The sequence below is a fragment of the Falco rusticolus genome, chromosome 4 (assembly GCF_015220075.1).
Source record: "Falco rusticolus isolate bFalRus1 chromosome 4, bFalRus1.pri, whole genome shotgun sequence".
Lineage (NCBI taxonomy): Eukaryota > Metazoa > Chordata > Aves > Falconiformes > Falconidae > Falco > Falco rusticolus.
Window position 1 is genome coordinate 57,959,948 of NC_051190.1, and position 16,853 is coordinate 57,976,800.

Here is a 16,853-nt window from a genome sequence, read left to right on the forward strand (position 1 = left end):
GACGTAAACTCATCACTACAGATGCACATTAACTGCCAAGCTCAGGTTATTTTAGGGTAGTTGTGGTTGTTTTCCCTCAACTATCTCCCCCTTCCTGCTGAAGAAACCAGTCCTCCAAATTCCAGACAGCTGCTCAAACTACACGGTGAGGAAAAGAGTGCTGGTTGACCCAGATATCCTCTATCTGCCTGATCCACACCTCATTTCTCCCCTTCAAAGCCCCCAAACAAGTACTTCCAAAGGCCATTTAAAATCATAAAGGCCAGAGCAGATACCTCCCTGAGGGACTGGAAAGGCCTTTAGTCTTCACCTGTGAGCTGCAAGGGAACTTGCAAGCCTGGTGGGATAGGCAGATGCGCAGAAGCTCTGAGGGGGGAGGGGGGCTGAAGGCCGCACGCCCACAGCCCTCCAGCCCTGAATTCCCCCCGTAGCTTCATTGCCGCGTACTGCTCAGCAGAAAGCGGGCAGGCAGATGCCCCACTGCTCTCCCGCCTCACAGCTCGCCATCTTCTCAGGCTCTCTCGGCCCCGCCTGTCATGGCGCCCGCGCCCCGGCCCCCTCACGTGACGGCGCCGGCCGGGGAGGGAGCAGTCACGTGGCGCCAGCGCCGCGCGCGAGCGGTGCGCGCTGCCGCCGCCGCCGCTGAGGGCACGGGGCGGGCGGAGGGGGGATGCCGCCGCCACCGCGGTGAGTGCGGGGGTGGTGGCTCCGGGGCGGTGAGCGATAGGGTCGGTGGCGGCGGTGTGAGGGGAGACATCCCCGGCGGGGGAACCGGCGGCGGCGTGAGGAGTAGCTCCGGGGTCGGGGGAGTGGGGGACGGGGCCGGCGGCGGCGTGTGGGGCAGCCGCGGGGCGGTGAGGGACGGGGCCGGCGGCGGCGTGAGGGGCAGCCCCGGGGGCGGTGTGAGGGACGGGGCCGTGAGGGACGGGGCCGGCGGCGGCGTGAGAGGCAGCCGCGGGGCGGTGAGGGACGGGGCCGGCGGCGGCGTGAGGGGCAGCCCCGGGGGCGGTGTGAGGGACGGGCCCGTGAGGGACGGGGCCGGCGGCGGCCGTTTTCCCGCCCACCCTGAGGGACCCGCGGGAGCCTGTCCTGGGAGCAGCGATTCCCGTTTCCTGCCGCCCCTCCTCGGGACGGCCAGCGGTCAGGCTCGGGGGTTCTCCCTTTCTGGCTAATATGAACCGTGTTACAGCGGGCAGGTTACGCGTGGTGGGGTGGCTGGGTGAGCCAGCCGCGTGGTGAGGGCTGTTAGTTTTCATCTGACTAGCAGATGAGACCGTGGGGCTGGTGTGGGTTGTGCTACGTAGGATGGAAGACAACGTAGTTAATATTTTTTTTTTTAGTTTTTAAATGCATGTGGAGGAGCAGCAGCAACAGCCCGCCTGCAGGTACACTGAAACTATGCAACTGTCAGCCCCAAACGTGAGGATTTTGCATGTTAGTTTTGCTGGCGCTGCTGCTTTCATTGATTCATTTGCAAGGTGACGGCAGTAGTTGCTTTTTGGAGGACTGCTTGACTCTGTGGCGTATTAAAGCTTTCTTATCTTGATGACTGCAAAATTTATTTTTAAAGCGTTTCTCCTTTTTTTGTTCCTGTGGCTTTTTGTATATAATTTGCAACATTTGAGGCTCCCTTTTCCTCTTAGCAAATACGTCTTGTTCAGCATTCTCCAGCCCTTCTAGTCAGTTCTCATTGCCATGTGGTATTTTTCTTTTTTTGTGTGTTAAAGCTTGTAAGAAATACTACAACAGAAAATACTCTTAGCAAATTAACCGTCTCCAAGTTACTTGCAAGGTGAAAAGGTTCTCTAGTCCCTTGTTTGCATGAAAGCAGAGCTGAGCAAACAACCAAAAGCTCTGTGCTGCTGGTAGCAGGGGGCCCAGCAGGTCAAATTCTTCTCTGCTGTGGTGTGGCACTGGAAGCAAACACTGCGTTCAGAAGCTTCCTTTCCAGATAGCTCTTTCACCTTCATTTGCTTCTTCACAGGTGTCAGCCTTAAAACTGCTGTTGAGACTAATTAATACACTAATGCTGCCTAGTATAGCATCTTTCCCAAACTGCATCCTGACTTGTTTTCAATATTGGTTGCAGGGCAATGGCAGTAGACCTTACAGAACTTTATCGTATAACTAGATAAAAAGTGCAGCCCCTACCCTTCCAAAGAAAAAGGGTATCTCATGACCTGGCTTTGTTGCTGCTTATAAACAATCTGTGCTTTATCTGTTTGGTCCAGTGTATTTTGAGTATTGCTTTCTGTTTGAAGGAATATTGAAATCTCTTAATGCCGGTACAGTAATTATGCAGGTGAGCAGCAGCATCAGCACTCTCCCAATATGTTTTTTCCCCCCTTTTTCTCTGGAAAATGTATTTCAACATGAGATTAAATCTCTTCTTTCTTAGAAAGAAAGTCTGTAAGTGACATTAAATATCCGCAAACTCTTTCTGATCTAGCATCTACTTTTTTATTTTAATTCCTTTTATATAGATCTCATCTTAATAGGAAAATGTTCCCAGACATCTCTGGTTAGCTTAAGCTGATTCAAGTGCAGTCTATGCCCAGGAAAGGATGATACCAACCTCTCCCTGACAGTATGTTTCTGCCCTGCTACCCTGTAGGCAACCTCTGCATATGTGAAATAGTCCAGCTGGGATTCCTAGACCTCATTTTAGAACAGCATAAACGTCCAGGTGGTTCCAGATAAGAGGCTTTTGATTAACAAGCAATTGAACTCCCCCATTATAACTGTCTCTGAAGAACTGCATGCCTTCTGCATAAGCTTTTCCTCATCTCTGAGTAAGATAAGCTCCTGCAGAGTTTTAGGGGCTTTTCTGCAGCAGCGAAGGCAAGAACTAACACTGCAGCTCTAATGAGACTTCCATCTCTCAACCTCAGAAGAGGAAGCCAGCAGGCTAAGTGACATGTATTCTGGTTTAAGAAATTCTGACTGCAGATTTCAGGGCTGGTTGCCTGTCTTCTGCTATCTGATCATTTTGCCTCAGAGGATGCAAATCAATACTCCATTATGCATAGGAGTAAAACTGGAAAGAGTTCCTGATAAGCTGCAGTGGAGTAGCTGTTTATAAGAATGGGTGAATCTCTTCATCATTTTCATAGTGATGTAAAATAACAGTAGGTGTGATTCAAACGTTTTAGGAGGAAGAAAGCCCTGAAACAGCATGGCAAGAGAAATAAAGATGAATTATTAGTATTTTGAAATGTTGTCTATGCAAAACATGCTTTCTCATAGTAAATGCTAGAAAAGCCAAATTTTTAGTGGTAGTTACAGGGCATGTGTGTGGAACAGGGCAAACTACGGGTCAGATGGATGAGATTAGAAGTATCTGAGCAGATAGTAAAAATGGGGATTTTGGATCTTCTAACAAGAAAGAATAGGGAACTGTGGGGGTGAAAAGAACAGAGGGAGGATCATTTTTATGTTAGTTACGTTACCTTGGAAGGTGCTGTAAAAAAGTTGTGGTCTGAGCAGCTGGCAGGCTGAGTTTGGCAGTGTGGCAGCTGTGTGTTGATTACTGAAGCAGAGAAGTAAGGAGAGACTTCCAGCTGAAGGGAAAAGGTAAAATTTTGAAAAAAATACCATCATTCCTTTCTGTGACAGTTAAGTTCATCAACTTCTTTAACACTTCCATCTGTCTGGCTAGGTAATACTACAGTTACAGGTATCTCTAAAATAATTTTCTTTAGTGCCATTCATTTTGGAGAAGTGCTGCATTATGTTGCTTGCTGTTGAAGAGCAAAAGTAGGTTTGTATATTTCAAGTGCAGAAATTAATTTGTTTATTTTTTCTTAAAAAATGTTACAGAGGTTAAGGCTATTTCAATCCTTGTTAGAGTGTGGGAGGTAGATAAATTGTCTTGATTCTTATCTAATTTTTCTTTTCAAAACATATGGTGGGTTATGGAGATGAATGCATCTGTTGTTGCAGCTACTGTGTTAATGTAGAAAACACTGTCAGTACAAAGGCCTCAGCTGTTTAAACCAGTGTTTAGCAGCATGAGTAAATGCATTTGTTAGGCTCATTTTGTCTAAGAGTTAATAGTATACGGCATATCCTTCAGCTGTGCTCTAGCATGTTTCTTGTGTGAGTCAGTGTTGTGTAATAATTAGTATAAGTACTTTATTTGAAAACTGTGACAAAAAGGGGGGGAATTAGGAAGCTGATCATAATGTTTCAATCCTATGTTGACTTCAAGTATTTTAAGTTTCAGATATTTTGTTGTATGAACTTCTGAATGCTTTCCCTGAGAACTGGAAATATGTGAAGTCTGTAGGTTAAACAACTGACGGTGTTATTGAAACGTAGAGTATGGATTGAAGTGCCTGTAAGAATGATGTGCTGTATCTCAGCCCTTTCTTGTGCAGTCTAGGGTTTTGGCAGCCAGATAGTTTGTATGTTTGAAACTGGAGTACAGTGGTTAGGGGTGACTCAACTTTTCCACTGTTTACACTAGTTAGAAACCCCTAATGCAAGGAACCTCAGCACTTCATACTGCGTGCTTTATGCTGTGTAGAATGAGCAAGAAATAGGTGTGCAGGCTAGGGACAAGTCCAGACCCCACTACCCCGTGCTGCTTACAGGTAGGTACCTGGATGTCTTTGCTGGCTTTAAGTTCAGTTTGGAGCAGGTGAGCCACTGTGGTTTTCTCTCTCACAGCAGCAATGGCATTGCAAGTTCAGCATTTCTGAGACTGCAGGTTTGCTGTGACTGACAAGTTGTACATTTATCAGCTGTGCTACAGTGAGTGTTTGCGTACTCTGACCCCTCTTGCCATGGAGCAAGCTACCTTGACAAAAATAATTTTTCTTGCTGTGCAAGACAAAAAGAATCTGTGCATGAAGAAATGTTACAGTGTGGCTGATGGGAGGCAACTGCTTACCCACAATAACTGTTTGAATTCATAAGACTTCAACTGTGAGACACTGCATCGTTTAAGAAGTCAAATTTTAAATTGACAGGTTAAGCTAATAAATTTGCAGAGGCATGCTAAAAAGAAGGTACCTCAGTAAATGATTACTATGTGCCAGAGTGATTTAAGCAAATACGTAGTGAATGGTAGGAGCACGTTCATAGGGGTGGTCTCTTTACGTAAAACCATCCAAGCATTGCTTGGCTAAATGACATAGATGTTCTTGTGCAGACAAGGATTAAATTAGATGCTTTAAATCTTGGAGATGGCCTTAATTAAGGCAGAGACCCTTTTCCAGGAAGCACAAAACTCTCCTGTTTTGATACACAACCCCTTCTGAATCAATCTTCGTAGCTATTTGACTGTTTTGCTAATTTCTGAAATGTAACATCAAGAACCAGTGATGTCACTGTCTCTGATACCTTTCGTATTTGTTAGTAAATGTGCTTTCTTTAGTTTTCTATTTCCTGGAATACCGTAATTCTGCCTATTAGCAAGAATCTCTTATCTCTTGCGTCAGCAGATGCTGAGACTCATTGCGTGTGAAACGAGAGAAGGCTAAGTTTTGGGTTGCACGCTAACCTTCTGTGCTAGCAGTGTGTTGAAAAGCATGGCTCCCAGTGAAGTGGGAAAATGTATTTTTGATTTGCTCTTCATTTTGTAACACCATCTGTGATTTCAACATCAAAATCCTGAGTATGCTTTCCCATTAGAAACATTGGCAATAGATAAGTAGAAGAAAAGTGACCAACAGCGGATGGAAAAGGAGTGGTCCACAAATCTTTCCTCAAAGGGATTTCTTTGGAAAAGGAGAGATTGAGCCTGTAAGGTCATGTAGAAGGGAATAAAAGACAAAGAAAATGAATTTTTGGCATAACTTGCAGAAGTCTCCTTACAGACAGTGTAAAATCTCTTTATGCTAGTGGCTGATCATTCCAATACAACAGTTAATGTCTACAAGGTTTTTTTTTCAGAGGCATGCTAATAGAAGGTCTGTTTACTTAGGTATTTGGAAAACTCCCTACCCTATTGTCTAATACAATATTTAGCATGATAAATTTATATTAAATTGATAGCTTAGTTTAGATGTGTGAGTGAAAGTGTTTTCATTGACTCCATCTGTAGCTATGGTTGTACCAGCAATGGTACCTCTTTGTTAGTATTACTGTGTTGTATTAAGAAAGGGAAAAAAGAGAACGTTTACCTAGACAAGAGTTTGTGAGTATAGTTTAGAAATAGATTTGCTGGGGAAACAGGAGGTGTGTGTTACTGCTGTTCTAACCCAAAGTTCGACTTCTGTTTCTGTCATCTCTGGTTATTGTTGCCTCAGAACCTTTGATAGATTCACTTTAATGCACCAGTCAGGTTTTATAGGTGACAGCTGAGACACCAAGTTGTGAAGGATGTCATCAAAATCTGTAGCAGAGCAAATGATTCAGCCAGGATGTCCCACAGATCAATCTAATAACTTATACAGGTGTCTTGGTTCAGTCAGTCAGTTGAAGAGAGAACACGTATTAAGTTGTATCCTTAGGATTCCTCTCTTTTTTTAGAGGTTAGAGACATTGGTGAGAAAATGAGAGAAGTGGAGAGAAGTCTGTGCATAGAAATTACTTTAAACTTCCGTTGAGAAAATGGATCTAAACCCAAGAAGATTGCAGGGGTTTTTGGTCTTCCTAGGAGTTTCTTACTGGGAAAAATGAAAGTCTTATGCCTCTGCTGTTCCAAATGGTATGGATATTGTGGTCTCTGTGCTAAAGCTTGGAGTGAAAAACTCCCAAGTGACCTTTGTTTCTGGACATGAGAAATGCAAATGGACATTGAATTCAATTCAACACCTGCTTTTAGTATTTATTTCAGTTCTACTTTTTTTTTTTTTTTGCCAATGGAAATCCACCCAGTGAGGACAGGATGTATTGAGGAAATCTTTAAGTTGTGTGCCACTTCTTAATAGCATCAAGAAATGTAACAGGAGTTAAGAACGCTGAGTGGTTTAGAATGAGTTAAGTATTTTCCTGTCAGAGGCAGTTTGGGGTTTTAAACTGTAACTTGTTTTACCTTCACTCACAGTTCTAGTGCTACATTTAATCTTTTTTGGTTGTTTTTGGTGGTTTTTTTTTTTTTTTTTTTTTTTTTTTTAACAAATAATGTCTATGTATGCTAATACTAAACATAAAAGTGTTTGATAGTGGGCTAACCAAACTAAGTTGTAAGGACAGACTGCAGTGCTACAGCAAGTAGCTGACAGGTTAGTGCTGTCTTAACTGTGGCAATTTCTGACATCTGACTGTAAGTGAATGTGACATGTCTGGGATCCAAACATCACACTTCTGATTATTATTTTTTTAATATAAGTTTCTGCATATTGAAAAGGAAAACCCTACAGAAAAACAGAAATGAAGTAAACATATGATTTGTGGGGGGGTAAGTTTGGATGTCTGTGAATTCTGTAATCTGATGTAGGGTAAGATGCAATGCAGCTGTTCTAATTAAGATAGTTTTCAAATTTGTAATACTAGTAATAGCTTAATTGCAGCAGTTCAGCATTTTACACATGTTTGGGTATAGCCTTTTGAAGCTTCTAGTCAGAGTTCGAAAATGTCTTTTGTGTATTTTTTTTTTTATACGGCTGTTGATTTCAGTACTGAGTTCTGCACAAGTGGATAGTAGATTTCTGCTTGGAGCTAACTGCAGAACTGGGATTGGCAGAAAAAGCTGGTGCAAAATGCAGTGTCCGTGGTCAGTAGTCACAGGTTTAAAATTGAGACTGGTCAACCCCAGTTTTCACTGTCCCACTCAAAAGTACTTCAGTGAGGGCTTTTTTGTTGCCAAATTTGCTGCCAGCATTTTTGGCAGGAGGGAGGACTGTACAAATGAAGTCTGATTTTTTTTGGTTTTTATTTAATTTTTTTAAAAATTTTTTTAAGCTTTGGAGAATGTGTTTTCACTTTGCTTTTAAAAGACTGGAAAAAAGCCCAAAGCACTTTTGATGAAAATTTCTTAAGATGAACAGAAAGCATACCTAGAAAATTTTAGTCAAGTTGTGGAAATTTCATAAAATTACTAGTGATTGGAAGATGAGAACTAAAGGCATTTTTAGAACTGAAATTTGTATACAACTTGATTATTTTCTCTGGCATTACTGTGATCTAATCCATTGGTATTGTGATGAAGGAATGCCTTAGAAATGCACTGATTGATTATGCCTCTTTAGTGAGTGGCGGTAAAATGACCAGTCTTGTTTATGTTGCCAAATAATGTTGGATCATGTATATCATGTATATGTGAAATCCATATGGATCGTGCATCAACTGAAAAAAAGAAAAAGGAGAGAGTTGGAAAAAATTTCCAAACCTCAATCAACCAAAAATAAGTTGGTGCTCTTGGACTTGCAAGCAGTACTCAGCAACAAAGTGTTAAGTTTCAGGCTCAGCGTTTTATTGTTCACAGAGAATGAAGACACCAACTGGATTTGACTGCTACTGCAGTAAATGTGTTTTCACTATGTAACCTTGCACTGCTTCTTTAGTGCCGACTCTTCTGGAAAAAGGTGAGCATGTTCTGTTGAGCTGCTCATTTAGAAGTGTGTCTTATCTAATTCCTTGGTTTGCATCTGTATTTTTGCTGTTATTTTGGGGAGCTTTGCAGACATAAAATGCAAGGAACAGCTAAGTAGACTAAAAGCATTTAGGAAAAGGTATTAAGCAGCTTACTTGTGTGTAGTTGACCTTGTAAGCTCTCTTATATTTTGCATTTGTGTATGGTGCTGGAGGGTTCTTAAACTAATATTTAGATACCTGGATCTTTAATATGAGAGAGGTGCATTGAAAATAAGTTGCTGGTGTGGGTTTTTTTATCTTGCTATTTTTCTAAGCTATATGTGGAGAAGGAAGGGCTGTATTACAAAATGCATGCACCTTTCTTTAGAGACAGTACATGAAAATTCTAGCTTCCTTAAAAGCTGGTTTTGCTAAAGAGAAGAAGATTTCACTGTTTCAATTGGAAGAAAGTATTTATTAGTAACAAAACTGAAGAAGGTATTTTTAGGACTCCATGAATGGCATGACATTTATATGCCAGATGGTGTAAAGTAGCATCCAGCCGAGCAGCCCTACGGTGCAATGTTTGTTATGGGGATAGGTAAGAAAATTCCATGCATATAACTGTGCTTTGGGAAGCCAGTAGCTTTTTTTTGGGGGGTGGGGTGGGGAATGAGGACACTGCAGCAGCATAAAACTGTCTACTGTATAGCCCTTACTCGGTATTGAGCACTAGGATTTTGGTAAGCTCATGTTTCTAATCCAAGTACTTTCTCTAATCAGACTGGACTATTGTGTTACTTTTCTTGTTGCAATGTTGTACCACTGGTTGTAACTAAAACTGGTGTTCTTTTCTGTTGTTTGTTAACATGACATGCTGACTCTTATGAAACTTTTTCTTTCCAAAACTTGTAACTGCTTTTTCCATTAAAGTGTGTCCTTAAGTGAGAGCCCTTGTGAAACCCTCTCACTCCTTGGAGAGAAGGATTATGTGGGGAGAAAGGTATCCTTTGGAAAAAAAACCTTGTATGTTTTGTTGTTGACAAAGAAATGAAAGATATTACTGCAGAAGATACTTTTAATTTCTTTAAGGGAACATTTGAAATGGATGTAGGTAAAGCAGGAACTTCATTTTTATTATATAAATCCTAAAGTGTTTGCATTTACTCTGGTATGGCAGCCTGCTAAGTAAAGCTTTTATATTGGAGTTGAGAAATTCCAGAAAGTTTGATAAGCAAAATTATGTTCCAAGAGGAGGCGTCTCAATATATAGTCCACAGATTTAAAAATTATAGTATGCAATATTTAGACATCTCTGGTTGAAGTCCAAAAACTGAAATACGAATGAGTATATAAGTGAGTCATTTGACAGTGGTAAAATTGTGAGGGGTAAGAACCTAAAGGTATAAAGAAGATGAATTTTTAATTTTTTCCTGGAACACTTCATGCTTTTCAGACTTAGTATACTCATAGTATAGTTTCTTAGGTCTTCAGCAATTTATGCAACTAGTCTCTCTATGTGTCTGTCTTTATCTATAAAGTGTATTGAACGTTATTGGTATTTTAAGATTATGTATCTGTAAAGTGTTGATTAAAATTTTTTATTCATTCCAGGAGGATTTATTTTAGGTGGTGTGACATGGATTTGTATAGCTGTGCTGAAATGATTAAAATGTTGGCTCTCAAAGCTTTCAAAGTTGCATTTAGAAGTGACTTACAAAGGCTAATTAAAAATAGATCTTAGTGTGTCATCTCATTAAAATGAACGGGAACAGTGATCTTATGCAAGAGGACAGCCTGTGGTCCACAGTATATTTCTGTGAGTGGGAGCTGCTGTGTCTGGAGTTATATTGGTCGTCTTTTTTAATCTCTCATTCTCCTGCCTTGCACCTTACTAAATAGTCTGGTTTTGTTTTCTTAATATCATCACTGTAGGTAGTGGCAGTCTCTTCTGCAGGCTGAAGAAGCCCAGCATCCTTAGCTTCTCCTCACAGGGCAAGTGTTCCAGCCTGTGACCATTTTGGTGGCCTTCCACTGAACTTGCTCCAGTTTAGTGATGTCTGTCTTGTACTGACAGATCCCAAAGTGGGTACAGTACTCTGCCTGTGATCTTATGAGTGCTGCGTGGGGTGGTGTAATTGCATCCCTCGGTCAACTGGCTGTGCTCCTGTCGATAAGCCCATATGCTGTCAGCTGTCATTGCTGCAAGGGCATGCTGCTGGCTCATGTTTAAGTAGATCTCCCAGGTCCTCCTTTGCGGAGCTGCTCCGTAGGCTGTGTCTGTGGCCAGGGAGTTTGTCTGTCCCAGGTGCAGGATTTAGCACTTGTCCTTGCTAAATGTCATGAGGTAGGTTCCTCTAGGCCAAACCTGTCTTTACATGAGTAGTTACCTGCCTATATTGTGTCAAAACCAGCTGCTTAATTCATGAAGTACAGTGACCTGTCCCCTTGGTATGGTCAAAAATTAATGGTTGTTTTTAATTAAAAACCAACTGACAGGTAGATTCAATTTAGTGCTAAAACAATCCAGTAGGAGAGTGTTTTTATAAGGAGTTAAATTGGACTGGCACTTTGATTCTGGAGCACATGAAACACTAAGCTTATATTTAGAAATACCTCCAGCTTTTGTTCTGAATGTACATTCAATGGAGGTTGCTTCTAGTGATGTGTGTTGGAGTCTGAAACAAAGCTGCTGAAGGTGTCCCTTTTTGATCTTGCTAGTCTGTTACCTGTGACTATCCCTTAATACTGGTTGCAGAGTAGAGGACGCCTAGAAAAAAAAATTCTCATGAAAGTGCAGAAGCTACTGTGAATGGCATCTCTGTGTGGTGACTGTATTATTGGAGTACTACTTCTTCGTGATCTGGCCTGTTTATTGTCCTGTTAATGCTGTTGAATCGCTAGCAAACAAGAAAATAAGAAAGCCTGTTCGTGCTGTTGCTTGTTTTGGAAGGGGAGAAATGGTAGCCTTGGACAACATCTTCAAGGCCAAGAAATATATAAAAAGTTAAGGCTGCTAAAAGATCAAAATTAGATTTGTAAGTAGTGTTACTTTATCTTCATAGGTTTTTCCCCCCAAATAAATCAAGTAAAAATTAAAAGCATCTGTAGAAAGTCACGGAGCAAATTATCCTAATACTCTGTAGAAAGATAAAATTAGCTTAACTGGTTTTTTTCCACTAGAATGCTCTTTAAAAAATGCAGATTATACATATCTGTTCCTTGCCTTATTATAGATCCAAAATATACAGGCAGTCTTGCAGGAAATCTGGGTATATGAGTTGTGTATCTGTCTTGATTTTCGGACTTTTTTTTTTTTAAGAAGAGTTATTCTTGGAAAAACTACAAGCAGTCTTTAAGGTTTTCTCAAATAATTCTTACTCCTATTTCAAAAAACTTGAGGTTAATCTGGTCCTTTGTTTGACCTCTGACAAACATGAGTTTTGGCACAGTCATGAAATATCTAGTCATACGGTGTGTATTATAAACTGTTGAGGTTAATCCAAGCAGATGTCAGTGTTTAAGCAGTGGCAGGTCCTAGACCCTGTAGCTACTTTTGCTCTTTAAGCCAAAATGTTGTGAAATGCGGTTGGCTTTTTTTTATTCTCCATTAAAAATGTTGAAGGCTAACACATTAAGCCAGTGTTAAAAGTTGCACAGGTTACTAATGACAAAACTATCCCAGGCTGTCTGGGATAACAGAGTTATATCACTGTTGGGTTAGTTATTAAATGAATGTAAATATTACTGGGTGTGATGTATGAAATGAATGTCATGCTGATGTTGTAAGGATGCTACAAGAAGCTGGTGTGACATGGAAAGCAGCATTGCACAATAACTACTGAACCTCAAGTCTGGCAGGTAGCTCCTAGAGGTTTTTTTAGCTTTACAATTGATTGACTTTCAGAGACTTGTACTAATAGCTAACTTTTACAGTTCTCTTAAAAAATAATAAAAAAAAAATCAATGATTTACTGCTTGTGCAAGGAACTGAGACTTCTGTACTGGAATTCATGGAAATTAGAGAGGAATATTTTACTCTTGGCGTTTCTGGCATGTAGGTCTGCAAAAAGTTCCAAGGCTTTGCCAAAGTCTGAAAGCTATCAGGTAATAAATATATGACAGTCAAAACAGGGCAATAAGGGAGAGACTGAAAACCTGAGTATTTGGCTATAAATTTTCAGAATACTGTGCCTTTCAGTCTTGATCTCTTCTGAGCTAATGTTGATGAGAGCAACTTCTAAGATTTTTTTTTTTTTTCCTTTCATAGTCACCCTAGTTGCCTCCAAAATGGATTTAATTTCCTGATGTAGGAGATGCTGCCACCTTGAATGATTTGTTTGTTGTGTTGAATTATCTTTGGATCCCTAAGTATACCAATGTGGGCAGCCATAAACTCCATGTATCACTAGGATCTTGTGTATGTGAATGAATGCTTCTAAAATGCTCGAAGGTGTTATCATTTGTTATTTGCTGTGAAAGCTCCTAATATTGCTAAGGGAGAGTATTTGGGATAGATAATTGTTTGAGGTATTTTTGAAATTTACTTTTGGCAGCTGTGTTCTTAATGGCTAGTAAAATTTGTGAGGAACTGTATTGTGAAACAATTTTTCTCTATATGTTTAAATCATAGATATTTTTTTTTAATGGCAATTACTGGTTTTGTTTGCATTTAATACATAAATAGAAATGGATTTTAACTACACTGTCCACATAGCAATTTATTAGTGACTAGACTCAGTGTTACAGTGTTTATTGCATAGGTGAAAATTATTCTTATGAGCCCATTGACATTGTTATCTGGACAATGCAATTGTGCTTTTTTGATTTAAGTTGTTTCTATCTAACTGTTCAAACCTGCTAGCTCTGTTTGCATTAGCAGAGCTTTAGGGATGTTGAGTTAAAAATACATATAATCTGCTTTTCTCGTGCAGCATGTAGCAGGACTGAGAAAGATACTAATACGTTGGATTTGAAAGGCATATCTTTTGCCTCTCTTGTATTCAGGAGCAGTTTGCCTCCTTTAGAAAAAATACCCAACACCAAAAGGTGAAGAAAAAAGGCAGGGAAAAAAAAGTATGGTTTGGCTTTGCTTAAGTTTCAAAATCCTGCTTGGAGAAACGAGCTGGGAGAGGATGGATGTTTGAATGTTTAAGACGATCATCAGGTTATTGTGACCATGCATAAGCAGTCAGAGACAGGTTTTGGGTAAACTGGCAAAGTGTGTTTCCTGGAAGATTTCAGACAACTGGAGAGCAAAGGAATCTGGTCAGGGTAAGGCTTTATTCACCATGTCTAGGTGGCTTGCAGAAGAAAGTCATGGATGGGGAGATGGATGAGGTAAGAATAAAGAACCAAGTAGCTGCCTCTGTGAACTGAGTGTTTCCTCCTGGGTCCTTGTGACCAGCTGAAATATTCTCTCCTCCATTCCTCTGGTGTGTATCAAAGTGGTTATTTCATTGCATGCTGAAATGAGTGAAAGGATACTTGTTTCTTGGTCTATTGAGAAGAGGCCAAGATGTGTTAATGTGACTGTTTTGTATGCATAAAAGTATAGGGCTGGAAAGGTGCTCCTGGTTTCTCGGGGCAGGTCCCAAGCAGAACTGACATTGCTTAGGACTTGAAAACCTACTGTGACCTCTTTGCTAAAACACATCTGTAAGAAGTCACAGTCAACCTAAAGCTGTTGAAAACGAGTGTGTAGCTCTGATGCAGATTATGACTCCTGTGGCTGCTTAAATGGTAGAAGTGGTTCAAATCCGTAGGACAGTGGTTGTGTAAATGCGTATGCATTGGTGAATAAAGTAAACTAATAATAAGCCTTCAATGTGCTTTTCGTAGGCAGGGTTTCAATTTTTTCCATTCTGCCTTCAAAATTAACTGTCTAACAAAACATTTGTTACTTAAAGAAAATAAATAGCAAGTCAGTGTTTTCCCTGCCAAATGTATTACTAAATATCTTGGTTGAATAGCGAGCTACTGAAACGGCCTAGTTTTCTGCATTGTGGAGGTTCTGTAATTCATTTTAAATGCAGTATTTCAACCTTTGTATCTTTGTACAAAACTGAGAAACAGTGAAGGAGGGGAAAAGAAGGTGAAAGCAGTTCTGCTGTAGCAAGGAGCATGTGGAAATAGTATCATGCTCAGGTTTGCATTTGTTGCCTTTGTAACAGTATCCAAGGGTGTGCTTTCAGCCTGGTCAGAGGGCTTTCTGGAGATAAAAGGAATGTACAGCAATCTTTTTTTCCTCTGGTGATTACTAATTTATCCCTTCCTCTTTAATCCGAGTGTGCCTGATGTTGGTTACAGCAAACTTTAGCTTGGCTAGAAATGCCACAGCGACAAGGTGGAGCTCTGAGCTGTAAAAGAGATGCAAGAAGCTGGGGAAATATTTAATCTGTGATGAATTCTACTCTGCATGCCTGTCTTCCTACTGTTACCTGAGGTAGCAAGGATTATCTTTGGTTTTCCTGCGTAAGCTGCAGGGTAGATGTATCCTTAAACAGTTCTGAAATGAAAAGGTTCCTTCTCTGTTACAGTAACTTTTACTGTGCTAGAACAGTGCTGTTCCACAATCTAAGTGCATGTGCTATGGTGTTAGGATTGTGCGACTATGTTACCATAGTGAATGGAAAAACAACATTAGCAGATTTTGAGGAGCAGTGTATTAGGCTTGGACAAGTCTTACAGCAGATGACCTCCTGTGGCTGTGCAACTAAAAAACCAACCAAACAAAAAAAAACCCACCCCACAAAACCCCACAACTGGCAAACACCCAGATCTTCCTTTATGGATGAATATTAATTGTCTGCAGACTGTCTGGCAAGAAGAATTATTATAATGAAAGGATGTAACTGTTTATCTAATCTTGCTCCTTTGCAGCTTCATGTGCTTTCTCTGAGCCTAGATTCACTTAGGTATGTTCATTGACCACTGTTAGCACAGGGAGAAGGCTTTGGGGAGTGGTGAACTGTACTTCTCCAACTGGTAAAGCTATTCTGCTAGGTAGAATAAGTTTGGGTTTTTTTTGGTTTGGTGGTTTTTGTTGTTGGTTTTTGGGGGTCTTTTTAATCATTTCTGCCCCAGAGTATTTGTTGCTTGATTAGTTCCATGGCTCTACAGTTAAGCAGCAACATTTCGGTGTGACAGTGTTAGAGAAAGAGCCTGTTTCACAGAGCACGCAATTCATCTGTATGCACAGGGTCACTATGAGACTTAAACCCTGTTTAAGACCTTTTTAAGCTCTTTGGGCTTAACTGCTGCATAGATTGCTGCCTTGCAGAAGTGAAGGAGTTTGACATGGTAAGAATAATGGATAAATTATTTTTTAGGAGGTTTGTGGGCGGGTTTTTTTTGCTTTATTTTACTTCGTGGATGTTTTATTTTTGGAAGCGAGGCAGTGACATGCTGCAGTCTGGGAAATGTGGGCTTGAATTTTGACATGTATTCTTTTTGGATGCAAGTCACTTAGGACTCAGAATTACATTGCCAAAATAAGTGGGATCTTTATAGGTTTCTTTGGGATCATGAACGCCTTCTACCTCAGTTTAGTAGTTTTCCATATTGAGAAGGGAATAATCTGTTTGTACTCATAAACGTTGTACTGGTTTGTTCTTTGCCAGGCTGACCTGAAGATTTCTGGTAGTTTCTAACTTTTTGAGAAGTCTGAAAAATGCATCAACATAAATCATTGACTCCTACCCCATGCTTTGTTTTCTTAAAACAAATGTTTTGCTAAACAAAAGGTGACTAAATAGTTTCTTGACTTTTTGTTACTATGCAGAGAATTTGTGGTGGTTAGATAATGATGAGAGGGATCTAATTCTTTGAGTTGGTGTTTTTCTTAGTTTTGGAAACTGAGCTGTAATGTTTTTGGGTTTGGTTTGGTTTTGGTTTTTTTTTTTGAGCCTTTTTTTGGTTTGAGAAACTCCAGGAAGTTTGCCTGATTCTCCTGGGCCATAAATAAAATGTTACCACCAGCTTCATATGCTTCACATTGGGGATTTGTTTACAATAGTAATTTTCAATATAACTTGGGGAAACTGTGTTAGCAGATGGGTGCCTAAAGTAAAACCCTGGGCTGGGTTGCTTCCTTCCAGTTCTTGGTGAACGTCTCCTTGTCTTCTCCAGGGAGCATTGAAGCTCTTCCGGAGTCTGCAGAGACCTGCAGGAACCCAGTAAATTACCTTGGAACTTTTTGTTCTTTCTCTATCCCATGTCTGTTTCCTTTTTCTGCAGGGAAGTGTATCTGTAAATGTGACTGTCTTGGTGCTATGTGTTGTTAATTTGCACCCCATGATTTCTGGAATTTCTGGGATGCTTATGATGGCTCTTCTTAAATTTGGGGCAGGAAGGACGAACTATGTAGCTTTTTGAGACCATGCTCTCTC

At 40.6% G+C, this 16,853-nt stretch overlaps 1 protein-coding gene across 3 annotated transcripts in view; it reads left to right on the forward strand.

Moving 5' to 3' along the window:
• Window positions 1–576: 576 nt before the first annotated feature.
• The window catches only part of GALNT11 (polypeptide N-acetylgalactosaminyltransferase 11), a 56,612-nt gene continuing 40,335 nt past the window's right edge, over window positions 577–16,853 (forward strand). For 2 of the 3 annotated variants that reach the window (XM_037387001.1, XM_037387003.1), the window contains exon 1: window positions 577–687. The gene's annotated coding sequence lies outside the window, so the exon portion shown is untranslated. Of the gene's footprint in view, window positions 688–13,478; window positions 13,804–16,853 lie in introns of those variants that run through there. The other variant, XM_037387002.1, reaches the window with a different exon arrangement.